General features: G+C 38.6%; 2 non-coding genes across 2 annotated transcripts; both read right to left on the bottom strand.

Moving 5' to 3' along the window:
* Positions 1 to 13897: 13897 nt before the first annotated feature.
* Positions 13898 to 13971, bottom strand: trnan-guu (transfer RNA asparagine (anticodon GUU)). Its single transcript has one exon. It is a non-coding gene; the product is annotated as a tRNA-Asn (tRNA).
* A 1574-nt stretch (positions 13972 to 15545) lies between these two features.
* Positions 15546 to 15617, bottom strand: trnaw-cca (transfer RNA tryptophan (anticodon CCA)). The gene has a single exon. It is a non-coding gene; the product is annotated as a tRNA-Trp (tRNA).
* Positions 15618 to 17920: the final 2303 nt, after the last annotated feature.

Here is a 17920-nt window from a genome sequence, read left to right as displayed (position 1 = left end):
GAATAGAGACCCCTTAGTTTTCCTGGACCGTATACGTAGTTATAACAGGTCTTATAATAATTTTAGAGCAACAGAGCACCATGAAGAATTTCGTTTTGTTAATCTCGACAGAATAACCTCGTATGTACAGGCTATAGACGCTGTGCATGGTGCAGTCCAGAGAATATTGGATGAACTTTCTCCAAACATCGGGGCAAATGATTTTGTATAGCTGCGTTTGACTGCGGGTGGTTTTAACAAGCCCTTGTTCTCACGCAGGAGACATCCCGGAGAATTAAATGCTGCCGATTTTTTAAGCCACATCTCGGACCTCTTACAGAGCCACACAGAGGTTCTCACCAATGATAGCCACCGCTTAGTGGTGACGATAGTTAGGAATATGCAGGGGGGTGCCCGCCGAAGATTTAAATCCGTTCTGTACAGCCGGGTAATTGCTCAGAAAAAAGCGCACCTTATCGACTTACATTACACGGACGGTAATCTGTGTTTCGCCGGGTGTGTGTACGGTTTGTTGAATGAGGGTTGTACCGATGGGGAAATGTTACAGGGCGCTAAACGAATGCACAAAGAGTTGGGTTTTCCAGAGAATCGGAAAATTAGTTTGTCAGACATTACCGCTTTTGAAAAACATTTAAAGGTGGTCATTAAAATTTTGTACCACGACCAGGGTGATTGGAAATATTTTACAACGGGGCCCACACCACCAAATTTCTAAAATACTTTTTGTTCTACTGCATGAAGAGCATTTTTATGGGGTTTTAAATATTAAAGCTTTTGTGGGGGCGGCGTATTTTTGCACTAACTGCCATGCGGCGTATAGCCACAAGAACGCACATGCCTGTGTTAAAGCTTGTAAAACCTGTTTAGATCCCCACTGTTGCAAAATTGATGCCGAAATTCAGAATTGCCCGGCCTGTAAGGTCTTTTGTCGTAGCTCTCAGTGTTTGGCGAGACACTTGCGGAATGTGGCGACGGGTGTGAGTAAGTGTGAGCGCAGGGTCTTTTGTGAGAAATGTGGGGTTTATAACCTCGCAAGTCCCAAATGTAAAGAGAAACTGCTCGCGTTGTAACAACGTGATCGACACCCCAGACACAGATTTGTGCTACATACCGCCTTTGGACAACCCCTAAATTTCAAACAAGTACATTTTTTTCGACTTTGAATGCAAGCAAGAAACGGGGACACACATACCAAATTACGTCCACGCCCTTCATATTGACAATAAACGAAGCTGGGAATTTTATGGTGAAACTTGTCTAAAGGATTTTGTGTGTAAATTTATTGATAGACGTTTTGAAAACCATACGTTCATATCGCACAATGGCAAGGGATATGACAATTACCTAGTAATCAGACAGTTGTTAGCTGAAAAGATGGACGTTGAACTAATTAATCAGGGTGGCAAGATAATGTGTATGACTGTAAAAAGCTCTGAACATCAGATTTATCGATTCTTTAAACGTTCTACCTATGAAATTAAGCAAACTGCCGGCCGCCATGGGGTTCCCTGGGGCTAAGGGGAATTTTCCACACTTGATGAACACTTCAGAAAACCAAAATTATGTCGGACCGATGCCGCCGCCAGAACTTTACGGCGTTAACTACATGCTGCCGAGCGAGAAAGCCGAGTTTTTGGTTTGGTAAGAACAATGCAGGGGAAGTGTGTTTAACTTACAGAGAGTTGAAACGTTACTGCCAGTTGGATGTGGCAACTCTAAGAGAAGGCTGTATCAGGTTTCGGGACGAGGTCATGAATATGACCAGACAGACACGCGTGACTGAGTCAGGGGCCGCCTGCCTTGTGTGCATCGACCCCTTTCAGTTTGTGACCATCGCTAGTGTCTGCATGGCTATGTTCAGACTTATGTTTTTACAGGAAGAGACGATTGCGTTGCTACCCCATGAAAATTACCACCGGCAGCAAAAATGATTTTCTACACCCAGCATTCAATGGCTTATGTACATCGAACACACAGAGCCCGTTAAAATCCAACACGCGTTAACCACGGCCGGTGAGTTCAAGGTTGGCCCATATTTTGTGGATGGTTATGCTGTAATTGACGGAGTGCCGACAGCCTTTGAGTTCAACGGTTGTTTTTTTCACGGTTGTAGCGTTTGTTATTGTGAAAACGATTTTAATCCGCTGACAAACACTACTTTTGGTTGGTTGTACAGAAAGACGATGGTTAAAATTAATTTTCTCAAAATGAGGTTTTAACGTGCGTGTTTCGTGGGAGCAAGAGTTCAGAGACATGCTTGTTGAAAATGGAGACTTGGGTAAATTTCTAACAGCTGCGCAGTTACCAGAGCCTCTGCAACCGCATGAGTCGCTTTTTGGGGGGAGAACAAATGCGATTTGTTTGTATTACACAGCGCAGCCCGGTGAAAAAATTCATTACTATGATTTCACCAGTCTGTATCCGTTTGTGAACAAAACTAAAAAATAAAAAATACCCACTGGGGCACCCCCGAATAATATATAACAACTTTGGAGATTTAAAACGGTATTTCGGTTTAGTGAAGGTGAAAGTTTACCCACCCAGACGTTTGTACTTTCCAGTTCTTCCAACCAAAATTGACAAAAAACTGTCAACACTGTCGTACATGTGGTGAAACAAAACAGACCACCCCCTGTGAGCACAGTGATGAAGATCGCGCCTTGACTGGTGTCTGGTGCACCCCGGAATTACAGATGGCCTTAGATCTGGGGTATAGAGTGTGTAAAATGTACGAAATTAGGCATTTCGAAAAGGCCTCACACGATCTTTTTACCGACTACATCAAACTGCATCTGAAAGGGAAACAGGGAGCTTCGGGGTTTCCAGAGTGGTGTACGGATGTTGCGAAACAACAAAGATATATCAGCGAATATTATGAAAAAGAGGGTGTCCGGCTGGACCCCGGCAACATTAAAAAGAATCCGGCCAAAAGACAGCTTTCAAAAATTGCCTTGAACAGTTTGTGGGGGGAAGTACAGACAAAGAGACAATTTACCACAGACCACCATTGTGAGAAACCCCGATTAATTGTTCAGGTACTTATTTACGCCATATCATGAGCTGACCAGCGAAATCGATGCTGGACAACACATCAAGTTTGTATCAACAGGGCCCAAGTCGTATGGGTACAAGCTGTCTGGTGGGAAAGCCTGTTCACATTGAGCGTAATAATGGTGAAAATGTTAACTTTGAGAGTCTGCGGGACTTGGTTTTTGACTATGGCGTTAACCCTTATGCTGAGTGCCGGGAATTTAAACATTTCTATTCAACAGCCGATGATCGTGCGTGTTAAAAAGGATTGGCACATTGAGAGCCGGACCTTAAAGAAAACCCAAAAGGTGGTGTACGACAAGCGGGTGCTGCAAGAAAATTTGACATCATTGCCCTACGGATATTAACACGATGGATGTCAGGTTAAAACACCCTTTTTCAAGCATTTTGTCCAGACCCTCGAATTGCGGTAAAAGTTATTTTATAAAACAGCTCTTGGAGAACGGTGATACCGTTATGACTCGTAAACCCGAAAACATAGTCTGGTGTTACAGCTGCTGGCAACCTCTATCCGCTGAGTTGCTTGTGAAATTTCCATACATTCAGTTTATAGAAGGACTACCGACGTCGTTTTCCGACGACCAGCTACTGCCACCGGGTAGAGTAAATTTGATTATAGTTGATGATTTGATGGAGTCTGCGTGTGAAAATAATGAGATAGAAAAAGCTTTAACCAAATACGTACACCACCGAAACCTCAGCATCATGTATATGATCATGTATATCATCCAAAATGTGTTTTGTCAAAGCCGGAAAAGTAGAACCGTAGCGTTAGATACAAATTTCATGGTGCTGTTTAAAAACCCTAGAGATAAACTACAGATTATAACCCTGTCCCGGCAGATGTACCCTGGTAAAGCCAAATTTTATTTGGAAGCGTTCAATGACGCTACTAAAAAACCTTTCGGTTACTTGTTGGTGGATTTAAATGCCGACACCCCAGAAGACTATCGCTTGCGAACAAGTCTTTCCCCCCCAGATGTACCCACGTCTTATGTATTTAAAAAAAAAAATTAAAGTCAGTGATCTTGCAACCATAGACTCAGTAAAAAAAAAACACATTCGGTCCGTCGACATGTCTTCACGAGTTCAGTGAAACCTGACTCTTACATTTTCTGGTGAAAGCCAGCCCCAGTCAGCGGAAACCTATTCTCTGTGGGGCTTCAGGTGATCTTGTACAGGCAATAGCTAAAATCACCTTGAACACCTTGAAAGGGAACATACCGTTATCTGCTTAGCAGTTTGGGACCCTGAAGAGAAAGCATAAGCTTTTAAAGACTGTCAAAAGGGTCTTCCCAGTGGGCATTGATTCGTCGAATATACGTATATTTACGGCGAAATTACGTCTATACGTATATATACGTCGCCAAACCATCGTTGAACTCACTGTAGTCTCTCATGTTCACCAAGTCGGCCTGCCACTGCCAGTCCATTTCAGGTACCAGCGTCCTGTTTCTCTTAAAGCTCACACGCCGCCACACGTGGCGCTCACACCTGGGGAAGTCATGGCCCTCAACAGACTCCCCACGCTGCCGTAACTCCCCGCTTCCTTAGGGTTATAATAGAGCGCGCTCAACCCCGTGGCAGACATGATCGCCTTCCAACCCTCGTCACTAATATGTGCTTTTTCGAGGGGAATGCGGTGGCGGGTATTTGGACCTTGAGGCTCAGGACTGCTCAGTGGGGGAAGGCGGGACATCCGCTCCACAATGACACACCATTGGCTCGGGTGGAGGGAGGGACAGCTGACCATAACAACACACCATTGGTTGAAAAGGGGGCTGGACATCCGCCCACCACAGCCTCCCATTGGCTGAAAAAGGGGGCATGGTATCTGTCAAAAAGTTTGACGAAAGGCGTCGCTTTATACTACTTACAGGTCTTACTTAATATTATTTTGATTAAAAATAGTATTTTAATAAGCAATAAATGGCACATAAAATAGTTTGAAAGAGAAGACCACATAAAATCAACTACAAATGTGGGAACTTGTAAGATTATAAATTGCATGTAGCACATTAGCAACACTACAGTAATGCTAATATAACAATAGTATAAGAAAATCCTGATCCAATTCCTTTCAAATGTTGATACAAAATGTGAATGACTTCAGAAGTGGGTATTGGGTCTCCTGATGGAGATCAGAGATGAACTGAGATGTGTGGGAAGGTGTACAGAACCGTTAGACTCCCAGTTCCACATCAAGAGGCTGAGCACAATGGATGAGTTCTGTACACACGAGTGAGTCCTTGCTGCTGGTATGATATTACTGTATATTCTCTCTGGTGTAGAAAATATTCACTAGTATTCTAGGTTACAGATGGGTCATAATTTGACAGCCTACATTTGATTAATAGGATCCATCTCTGGCATACTTTCTTATTTTTAGTTTATAATGTATAATATTACTTATCTTTTAATGCCAAAATAAAGTGTTTTACATAATGTTCTATGTTCTAAAACGTTACTACAATTTAACTTTGAAATATGGTGACTTTGTATTCTAAGACTGAGCAAATACTGCAGAAAAGTGCAGTTAATATGTAAAAATGTGTTAGTTCCATTGAGTAGTCATGGGTAATGTGTATGTCTGATTAGTTGATTGATGAAGATCCAGTAGTAAAAAAACTTCTAATATTATTTCAAATATATTATTTCCAAATAAACCAACTTTGGAGAGTAGGTGGCAGTGATGTCAGAGGGAGTGTGTTCACAGTGTTGTCAAGGTATTGCTTATTGATTTTTAAGATGTTTTTACATTACATTTTTACTTTGATCAAGTTAAAATATGCACAAAATTTAGTTTATAGATACCTATGTGCTAAGCACTGAATTTGCAAGGTGTAAAGCTGCAAAACTGTCTTTTAAAGTATAAGGATTACAGTAGTACATTTGATCCTAAATATTTGAGTAAAAAAACATTGACTGGAAACTCACTTGAAAAACATCTAAGCTCAGTGAGAATTTGTTTTTCAGACAAATGACAAATGAACTGATGATGGAATTCAACTTCGCTGGCATAAACTGGAAAGATCAACGACAAAAGAGGGGCCTGGGAGAGACAAATCTTTATAGAGTAATTAAAGGTACTCTTATTTTATGTTGTACTTTCAAACTTTGGGTACTCTTTAATTAGGACAGACTATTGGTCCATTATTATGATGCAAGCTAAACTTAATACACTGATTAAGCTTTGAGCTTAGTAAACCTTAATGGTTCTTTCTTGAGATTAATCATAATTTATTTGAGTACTAATATTATAAAATTTTCTCCTAGCTGCAGTGCTGAAGTCCCACCCAACAACAACAGAAAATGAAATAAAGGAGCACAAAATGCTTTGTTTGAAGATTGCGTACGCAAGGCAGGGGGCCTGGAAGTATGGACACTGAAAATGATAAGTTGCTGGTTCTAACTGTTAGGACAATAAGAGAGGGCTTTGCAAATGGTGAACAGTAAAAATTGGTCTTAACTTCACATTGTAATCATATTTTCTTGGAAATATAGAAGTTATACGTTTCAAAATTTACATCTGAATTGAAATGTGTTTTTGACTTAAATATTAGCATGTTCAGGTAATTAGTTTGTGTTTGTCTTTACTATTTATATTGCCATGTTACAAGAATTTGTAGCTAAAGTTCACTAGTTGTGTCTTTTTATAATTAGCCTTTGTTGATTACAATATTGTATATCATGTATAATTTGAACTACATATTTTTCAGGTGTTTGATTATTCTGAAAATTAACAAATTCCTACACTAAGTCATTGGCTTGATTTATGCCTTGATTTAAAATCTCTTTGATGTATAATAGTCCTCTAAAGTTATCTGTATAATAGAACTCCAACCATTTATATATAATGAACATATAATCATAGATGTATAATTGACGTATAACAATATACGTATATTAGAATTTCATTCTAGACAAATTATGGACCACATTTATACGTCTAAGGTATTCGTTTAATAGACTTATATTCTACATCTTTTGCCCTCTGGGCCAATTGCTGTTCATGAGCTCCTAGATCCACTTGTTCCCAGTGGAACCAGCCTGGAGCAGCAGAACAGAGGTTTTGTTTCATTATATTGTCTGCCATTGTAAAACAAGTTATCCCTTAGGGATAAAAACTCTCTCTCGAGTCATGTGTATCTCCTGTATTTGCCCCATATTCCCAGGGCTCATCTCTCAGCTGAGTGATCAATAGCTGAACTCCACATTGGGGTACAACAGAGCCTGCTGTGGAATTGGGCAGGGGAGGGCCGGTTGTGCTCCTGAACTAGTCCCCTCCTCTCCTACTCTCGTATTTGAATCACAGTCTATAAACTCCAGCCCTATTGCTTTTTTATTTATTTTGTTTAAAAAACAGCTCTGGTGAGTTATGTATTTAACAATAACATTTCACAAATCTATCCAAAACAATTCTGGTACAATTCTTTTTTTACTCGAAGGTCTTTAGCTTAGTGGGCAAGACCTGGGTTCGAGCCTATACAGTGAGGCATGAACTAGGGTGGGAGTGGCAGGGGTACAAGCCCTAGAAACCAAATCCCTTACAATAAGAGAAGGGCAGACAGTTAAATGGGGATAATTTCGAAGTTGCAAATATGAGATACCATAGCACGGTTTTTTTCACTCCCTGGCGAGACGGGCTTCCATAGTTATGTGTATTCTTGATATATCAGAAGGGGGCACTCTTCTCTTTACCGCACGTAGTCCCGAATACCGTGTATGGAGTTTGCGTGAGTGAGGTCAGTAACGAGCTTGATCAGACCCAATCTACTGCTTTCATCCAAAACAGCCCTTTATTTGGGCTTCAAACACTTAACAACATTGACATATTTAGACAATGTCTGCCTGGAATTTCCTCCCCCTTAAACATTTGTTATATCTCTGCAGCAGAACATAGCAGGAGCCTGGTTCAGGTCTTAAATTGAAGCTAGCCCCCTTGGCTTTGAGTGTGAATAGTCAAATTTCTTAATGTGCCCACTCAGCAGACAAACATATGAAAAAAAAAACAGCTGGTGAACATGTTTTTTTGGTCTTCAGAGGTCATATTTTTCAACTATATGCATGTCAAGGGCCTGGGAATGATTTGAAAACCTTGTTCTAGGTAACTACTAGATTGGATAAAAATCTGGGACAAATTGATCAATTAGAAAAAATTCTACATCATGTTTTGTGAAGACTGGACCTGGAATGACATTAATAAATTAATACAAAATCATGAAAATAAGAATAAAAACCATTGCAATTGCTATAAAAACCTTTAGACACTGCTAGAGAGCCTTTATCTGCTGTTATGCAATGAAAACAAAACCTCAGTTAACTTCTGGTGTGGAAAAAAAGGAGCACTGATAAGAAACTGATACTGACACGCTGGGCTGGCCAGGTGTTTTTATTGGGATTCTGCTAGTTCATTAATTTATTGGTTTATTGCATAGTACTGTCATGTCTGTGGAAACAAACTTTATGGTTTTGTTGTGGTGATATTGGAGAATACGTGCATGTGAGAAAATTTGTAGAGCGGTTTCAAACAAACGTTATCTCAAATATAAAAAGTGTCACCTGGGGAGACAGGAGTACCTCCCCCGGTGACCTCGATACGGACTACCTCCACCTGTTACCCCTCACACTCAATGTTTCAGAAAAAGGGTTTTAATTTAAGCTTTGCCCAGCAGTGTTTGAGCAGAGAAAAGAAACAGAAGCGGTATTCGCGCCGGTCTAGCACAGTAACCACTAACTCAAATAATTCAATAATAATAATAACAATTATAATACTAATAATAGCGAAAGAACACCGACTTCTTCTTAAAAAAAACTATTAACATAGTGCGTTTCCAACACTGGCTGGAGACTCTGTGTGTCCGGGCTCAGCGGTTATATAGGACAGGACTCGGCGAGCTGCAGGTGAAACTCATTGCTCTGCGCTCCCCGTGCGGAATGCGCGTCTCCTCCCTCCAGACTCGTCACACCGCCTTCATACTCTTCAGCGGGGGAAAAAAAACAACAAACTCACCTTTACTGTCTTCATACATGCCTCTTAAATCCCAGAGTCAGTACTGGGTTTCTCTGTTCGAGGTTACAAGCAGAAACAATAAAAGTGCTGAAAGCAGGAAGTTATTTTTGCTCGTAGGCATAAACGTGTAAAAATACATTTTCTGATTCCTAAAACCTAATAAAATCCACGTACAGTAAGTCTCCCTTTTGTTCCCAACGCACATAACTGAATATAAACCAGTCAAGTTCAGGTATTTTTCTGCTGAATATGAATACACTAGTTCTGGCGCAGCTGTTACAACAAAGATACTTACGAACTATTTTTTTCATACGAGCTACTGCCGTTTTTAAATGGAATATTTTTTCAATTCGCTAAATCACACGAAACACCAACAACACTCATCGTAAGCATCTGACCAATCACATTCCTGAATTTTAAAAGTATTTAGTATTTATTTTAACTTGTTTTTTTAAAAAATATACACCTGTTTTACATATTCTTGCCATTTTTGGCATATTGTAAGTGGTTTGTAACTTCAAATTGATAATTCCTGATCTTTATAACTGTATCATTTCTTTTTACCTTGTTTTAATATGTTTTAATTATTTTTGCATTTTATAGAACTTTTTAATATATTGTGAGCATTTTAGCAAAATTTTTAAATAGGACTATCAATGCTCCTGACTTTTAAACCTGTATTTATTCTGACATTATTCTCTCCAACTGCAGATGAGGAGGGATGCATTTGATTTTTAAATTGGTTGATTTTGGGGGAAAATGTACATTAATTTCTTTGTACGTATCAACAGTGGGAAACTTGGCATTTTGGGATGAATTGCAATCTTTACTGCAAGGCCCTGAGACTGATATAGAAATGATGTGAGATTTAAATGACACGTTTGATAAATCAGACAGGCCCAGTACAACATCTAAAATGGCAGAACCCTCTAAAGTACTGAAATATTTTAGGCACATTCATAATCTACAAGATGTTTTGTGGTTACTGTGTCCTGCTACCCTTTCATATTTTTTAGTGTGCATGAATGTGTCCCACTTCTTTTACTAGTTTTTAAGGAAGATTCTGAAATATCTGATTACGAGATCAAGCCAGAAAAAAAATGATGACAATTAGTAGGAAGAAAGATACAATGTATTGACAATGTAATATGCTTTAAAGGATTAAAAGGAAAATAAATACTTTATCTATGCAAACTAATTCAACTGAACTCCTCTAAACACTATAGCCCGAAGAATTGCCGAAGCACAATGTATCACTTTGGGTGACACTAAAGGAAGAGGAACACAACACTCAAAACCACAAACAACTTATTTTCAACAGCAAAAATATGCTTGAAAATATTTGACAAAAAAAAGAAACCTTACACGCATGGAAACCAATATTTATCTGCTAGGGTAGAATGCAGCAGAGAACAGTAGGGCAGAAGGTTAGTGTAACTCTATAGTGCATCACAGAGGCTGGTCTCTTCCCCTCATTATGCAGGCTGACTTGTTCACAGTGAACTGTCCTCCAGCGATCCTCCTCGTCAGCTGCAATCACTGACATCAGACATGATGTTAATACTCTGACAGCACTTTGGCTGATTTAGTTAATGCGTTTTCCTATTAAACAGGAGATCTTGAGTTCAAATCCCAGTGGTGCCTCTCTTCCTGTCTTGTCTTATAGAATGTATCACTATGGATGATCACGTGCGGCTTGATTTTGTTAAATGCAAGTTTTCATTTTCTTTCTAGAACAACTTGCTTTTCATGAAATTCATACAGCTTGCGAAAGATGAAACACAGATCTTGCTTATCAGTGCAAAACAAATATTACAGGCCGGCAAGAATAAAGTCTTTTTTTTTTACCAAAAGCTTGCAAATGGAGAAAAGGGTTGCACGTGAGTCTCTGGGAGCTGTTAATTGAAAGGTTAGTGGTTCGAGCCCATTTCTCATTATTCTACTTAATTGGATTCCTTAGTAAAACCTTAACCCACTTGATATTTGCAGGAAATGCAGTTGTTTTGTGTGTCAAACTACAACAAGTAAACAAGTGAGTACATTAGTCATTATCACTGGGAATGACCAGTCATGGCCAGCATTCAAGGGAATCATATTCAGCCATGGACTTTGACCTTCAAATGGCTGGCGGGAGAATTCATTTATACTCTCGTTGCACCCTTAGTTAAAATATTTAAAATTACAATACAGATTTGTTGGAGAACTTGAAAAGCAAAAAAGACAGTTGGACAGCATGATTATGTTAGGACTGTACATTTGTATTTCAATACTTTTGTATATTTATCTTAATTTTAATATAGATGTAACCATAAATGCTGTTCTATATATATATAAAGATTGTTGTATTTTATAATATTTTAGCAGAGGGCACAAGGGGGTCTATTATACCTTGCGAAACATCCAAGACAACTATAATAGAGGCTCATATTTTTTTTAAAAAGTGCTTTAAAAGAAAACCAAAATTTGTATGATATCATCCCTTAATACCGACGTTCAGTTGAAGGATTTGAAGAAGCAACACAGATAGGTGAGTACATTGATTTTGGACCCATGTTTGCATCTGAATAATCTTTCCTCCTGGAAAGAATTAAAAACAGGTCTGTTTTGAGTCTCATGATGAGTCTCTTCTGGATCTGTAAATTTGTTTCCGATGTATTTTTCAATTTTATCAGATTTTTTCAGGTGAATGCAGTTGATACGTTCAAGTTTTTCTATGATGACAGGACCCACACTTAGGGCTCAGTACTGATAACACTGCTGATATTGATGGAGTAGAAATAAGTGATGTATTGGCAGCTTTATCTGAAACGAGAAGTCCTAGAACACCTACAAAAATGTTAGGATTCAGAGGAAGAAATATTTTTCTACCTCACCCAATCCTATTGTATTAACGAAGCTGAAGTTGGCTGCTTATTCGCCAGCTTCTTATTCGCGTTTTTCGTTCCAGTGCTGCTGCTGTGATGTTATGCCGCCTTTCGCCTGTAGATGGCTCTCTATAGTCATTTTTAAAAATACTAATCCGAGTGGATTACTGCACATATCCTCAGTAAAGGGGAATATGTAAGTAATGATTATCCAAATTGCATTTTTGTATGAAACACATTTCAGAAAATCGAAAACCAATTTTCAAAACTCACAATAACACAAACTGGCATGTTAGACAACAAGTAAATAAGACAAAGGCAAAACGTGAATTCTCAAAGTCTTAAAATCTTGCATTTTGCAAGAAATGTTATTATAGCAGTTTACAATGGGACATTTAGAACATGGCATATGAGAATATATGGTTAACGGAGGATGAGCAAAGGGTGATGACACTTTCTGCGTATTGCTATGACCCTCCCTCCTGATTATAAAATTGTCTCACAATTCTGCCAATGAGGTGTGAGACACAATGTAACAGACTCTCAAAATCCTGAACTTCAGGAAATGTTGCTGTACCATTTTTAAGATATGACCTTCTGAATATGGCATGAGAGAATTCATAGGGAAAAGCTAATTGCTCTTTCTGTTGTATTGCGATGGCCCCTGTTTAAAAAAAAAACATCTCAGAATTCTGACACAAAGGTGTGAGACACAATGTAACAAATTATGAAAATCATGAACTATAAGAAAATTTACTGTACCTTTTTTTAATATGACCCTCTGAACATGGCATGTGAGGATTTATAGTCAACAAAATAGCACCCCTTCTGCTGAATTACTTTTTCCCTCCTTCCTCATTACCAAAACACTGACACTAAGGTAAGAGAGTCAAAATCACTCACCACGAACATTTGTAATGACAAAACTTCACTGTTGCATTTCTGCGTTGTGACATTCTGAACATGGCATGTTAAAGTATATAGAAAACCTAGATCAGAACAGGCTAAATGTAATTCATAGTGATTTATATTTTTTTAATTCTTTCTAAATGAAAAAATATGTTTTTCAGTGATTATGACACTTCTGTATTACATAAAATATGCTTCAATGCCAAAATAAATAATAATGGAAAAAATACCCACATTGGACATTCATAGTTGTGATTATAGGAATGTTATATATCAGGTGGGTAGCTGTGTCAGCATGCGTAGGCTGCAAAGGAAAAAGTAAAGGATTATTCCATGCTGAAAAGAGAAGAAAGGAAACATAACGTGTTGGCCGTGGAGCCTTCTTCAGGTGTGAGAAAGACAGGGCAGTAAGCAAAGATAATTTCCTTTATCTTTGCTTACTGCAGTTTAAAGACGTTAGGAAGTTTTACGGCTAACAGCTCCACATCAACTTCCTTTTATAACTAACCTCATCAGATCCCTCAACTCCCAACTCTTCCAATTTCTCACTTCAGAGAAGGATAAAAAACTCAATCATCCTCTACAGAGAAAAACCATCAACACCCCTACCACCTCCACCAATCCTAACCTTGTTTTTACTATACCGTCTGACCTTTCCCTTTCACCCCTTTGCATCCTCGGCTAACTTATTTTAAAATTACAATAGACTGTATAGTATTTATGTTTAAAATTAAGGTAAATATGTCAAAATATCAAAATCCAACTGCACAGTGCTATCGTAACAATGCTTGTCAAGTTCTCAAACAAACCTGCATTGTATTTTTAAAATATTTCAGCAGAGGATTCAACTGGAGTATAAATGAAGATTCAACGATAATTTTTTTTGAGTGAATATGGTTTTCTGGGGAGTTGCAATGTTGGGCATTATTGGACATTTCCCGGTGACCCTGACACGTGTTAAACACTCGCATTTCCTGCAAATATTAAAATGGTTATGGTTTCGCCGAGAAATCCAATTGATTTCAGACAACATTTAGTTGACAACATTGCAGAAGAATCCCATCGCTGGGTGGACTCGAACCACCAACCTTTCAGTTAACAGCCGAACGCGCTAACCGATTGCGCCACAGAGACTGACTGGCGGATTCTTCTATCGAATCACAAGTTTTCGGTTAAAAAATAATAATCTTACCGTTTATTTTGCCAGCCGGTAATATTTCTTCTGCACTGATAACCAAGAATTGAATTTCATTTTTCGCAAGCTGTGTGAATTTCATCAAAAACGGAAAAAAAGTTTTCCAGAAAGAAAATGAACACCTGCATTTAACGAAATTAAGCCCTTTGTGATTGCCCGAAATGATACGTTCTGTACTACAAGATAGGAAGAAAGACACGGCTGGGATTTGAATCTCGGTTCTTTTGGTTAATAGAGAAGCGCTTTATCCAACTAGGCTACGGTGACAGGACAACCATCACCTTTTACAGCCACTTGGACACACCGCTCTGAGACATCTGCGTTCAGTAAGCGCTGAACCTGCGCTCAGAGCAAATTGCCTCTTTTACATAGCAGCCCCGACACTGAGAAACGAAGAGAACTGGCTTTTATCTGGCATTTTCATGTCCAATGCGTTTGACATCTCCCAAGGGCGACAGAGTTCTTTTGCGACACTATTTCTTCTTCTTTTTTATTTCTGTACGCTTTGATAAAAAACGAGAAATCGTGCAAGGGAAAAATGTCTTTTTTTTTTCATAGAGAAAACGTGCACCAGGAAATGTTGTGTTGAGAAGAAATGATTTAACATGATACGTGACCTAATTTATCAGAGCAATTGCTCACCCAGCAAGGTCTGGAGAGGTTGGGGAGTCTGGTGGATGTGATAATTATACGGTGTTGTGGAAGAAAACAGTCTTTCTTTGAATTCTCAGTCAATCGGAATTTCAGTGCGAAACATAAACCCCTTGTCTGATTTAAAGAGATTATATTTTAAAACTCATAAAAAATCAGAAAACACATGTTTCTCACTTTGAAATTTTAGACGGAGCGGTGCATTACTAGTAGAGGCGCTGAGCACACTATGGGGAAATTCAAGTCATGTGAAATGCCAGCGGTTTAATAAACAACGCGTCTGATTTCGGATCATAAGATTATAGGTTCGACTTCTACCTGGCTCGTGTAAATTTTATTATAGCTCCTCAGTAATAGATGTATATTATGTAATGAACCGCACCTGAAAGCAAACGTTGGGTCTGTTTCCTTTGTTTTCCAGCATGAAATAGCAAATCGTTACAAAAAGCACCTGCTAATGTCCAACAGCGGTTTTTTTTTTTCAAATTACATTTTCAGGCTTCAGACACTTTTTAATAAAACAAAAGTGTCCGGAAACTCATTAACTTTCAGGTTTGCTTGAACCTGTATTAAAAAAAAAGTTATCTGAAACTTCTGTGATTCCATTATCTGATGTAGCTGTCTCTAAAGTTGGACGTGATGTTAAGCAGATGTGAACTGTGCCTTTTCTCTTAAAAAAAAAACAAAGTTCTTTTTTTCCTCTTCACTCCAATGCTGGGGACTGTAAGCCTGTGTGAGCTCCACACTGCGTGTCCTGTACTGCTCTATTTTGTTTAGATTATCTATGTGGTGTACAGATAGAACTCAACTGCATTGTGTGAATTCCGTGTTCAGGACCAGCAGAACCTGAAAAAGTAACAGCTGACCTCGACGTGATTTGAACACGCAGCCTTCTGATCTGGAGTCAGACGCGCTACCGTTGCGCCACGAAGTCACGGCTGTCTGTGCCTTTGAATTCCCCAAAGGAGACAAATCAGCTTCACAAAAAAAAAAATCTCCTATGAAGAGCGCAGCTCTTCCAAAGAGAGTCTCTTCTTCCCAGACCACATTTTATTCTTCCTGCGCAGCTCTTGTGCAGGTGTTGTTCTCAATTACAGATCCAGGAACACTGATTGTTTTTTCTATTTTTTTAAATTAAGTACCCCAAGGTGCAACGGTAGCACGTCTGACTCTAAATCCCCAAGTTCATTTTCAAAGTATATCGGAGTCAACTGATACTGATCAGGTTCTGCTGCTACTGAACCCGCAGTCTTCACCTTAAAGTTCAATTCCCCAAGCTTTTTGACCTTATATGTCCATCCCGTCTCGTCAAAACTCGTATTTTCACAGGGTACCCTTCATAAATCGCAGTATAGAATGAAAAAACTCCAGTAGATCTCGGCCGCTGTTGGTGATTTTCCTTTAAAAATAAATGAATCTCTGGAAATTTTACGGAGTATCACTTTCACTGAGACCGAGAAGTGTTAAGCTGTACATGCGTCTTTGTGGTTTGGTTGTTAACCAAAAGGGTGGTGGTTTGAGCCCTTCCAGGGACGATATGAGCCTTTTAATGTACACACCCTCCTCACTTCATTTCTCCACGTCCGGTCTTGTACCGCTAACAAATACAGAGCCCGTAGGAGGCAGTAAGCTCGCATATATAGCTCTCTGTGTATATAATGAAGAAGCAGAGGTTAGTTTCTCATCTGCGCGTTACAGAGCCTTACGCAACTCGTAGTGTACCACGGGGCATCAATCATTCCAGGCGGAAATGGACTCCTTTTTGTTTCTCGAGGGATCATATTAAACATTTCATTAGTATCGAGAGGAGGATCACCATGGAACACAAAAACAAACAGTTTCATTCTGTCTTTTTTAGAAAGTAGCGTTTGTGCTGCATTAATTATATTTTCGTGGAAATATAGAAGTTGTAAATGTTAAAATTTATATTTGAATCGAAATGTGGTTTTGAGTTAAATTTTAGCGGGATCATGTGATTAGTTTGTTTGTCATTACTATATATATTGCCATGTTACTAGAATTTGTAACTGAAGTTTACTAGTTGTGTTTTTATGATGATTAGCCATTTGTTGATTACAATATTGTATATAATGTATAATTTGAACTACATATTTTTCAGGTGTGAATAATTGTATATTTTAAGAATACATTTCTAAAACAAATCATTGGCTTTATTTACTAGTTTCTACACCTATAAAATATTTATTTGATGTATAATAGGCCTTTAACTATATATGTATATTAGTCCTCTAAATTTATCCGTATAATATAACTCCAGCCATTTATGTATAATAAACATATAATCATAGATGTCTAATTGACGTATAATGATATATGTATATTTGAATTTCATTCTAGACCAGTTACAGAGCACATTTATACGTCTAAAGTATGCGTTTAATAGCCATATATTCTACATCTTTTGTCCACTGGGATGTGCCGATTTTAATTTAACAAAGCTAGATACACATTTTCTAATGCAGCCTTCATTACAAGACAGTTTGTTTCTCGAAAGCGTGTTATGTAAAAAAGAGAAAAACGAAAATATATAGATGACAATCTTTCAAAGCTGAAGATTTTACTTTTGAAAAATTGACATTTTATGTATGCAGATGCATTCGCTGGTTCTAGAACTTTGCTGTGCTTCCTGAATCATTTTCAGCGTTATAAAGTGGGTGTAGAGGGAGCGATCACTTTGTAGAGCAGTTGACAGGCTGGAGATGTTCAGACTACTCTCGTTATTTCTCAAATGCTTACATCATTTTTCTTTCACGCTAGGACGCGAGTGTGTACATGGGCTTGGTTTTCGTTTCACTGATTCTCATTGAAGATTTGGGAATTAACGACGAAAGATTCAGTTTGGCAGAAGGTTTGGTTCACAACGATCTTGAAGACACGCCATGTAAGGCAGAGTGTGATGATTTGTACTATAAAAGACCAAGTGCTCAAAGTGACGTCTGCGTTTACCATTTAGACTTTTCCATCTCGGGCACACTTTTAGAAAGCAAAGATAGAGTAGTTGTGTTGAATCACACTAAGACATCTGTTAGCAGAGTGGTGCAGCGGAACCGTGCTGGGCCCTTAATCCAGAAATTGACTGATTGAAACCATCCTCAGCTATGTACATTTTATGCACGATTGATAAGCACACCATCAGTTTAATGAAGTACATTAAAACTGATTTTTCTCTCGTGTGTGTGCAAGCTTCACACTTACAGTACTCTTTAATCTTTACCA

This window comes from Lepisosteus platostomus, chromosome 5, assembly GCF_059453375.1.
Source record: "Lepisosteus platostomus isolate fLepPlt1 chromosome 5, fLepPlt1.hap1, whole genome shotgun sequence".
In the NCBI taxonomy this organism is placed as follows: domain Eukaryota; kingdom Metazoa; phylum Chordata; class Actinopteri; order Semionotiformes; family Lepisosteidae; genus Lepisosteus; species Lepisosteus platostomus.
The sequence above is the reverse complement of the archived record's forward strand: the minus strand, read 5'-3'. Positions and strand labels throughout refer to the sequence as shown.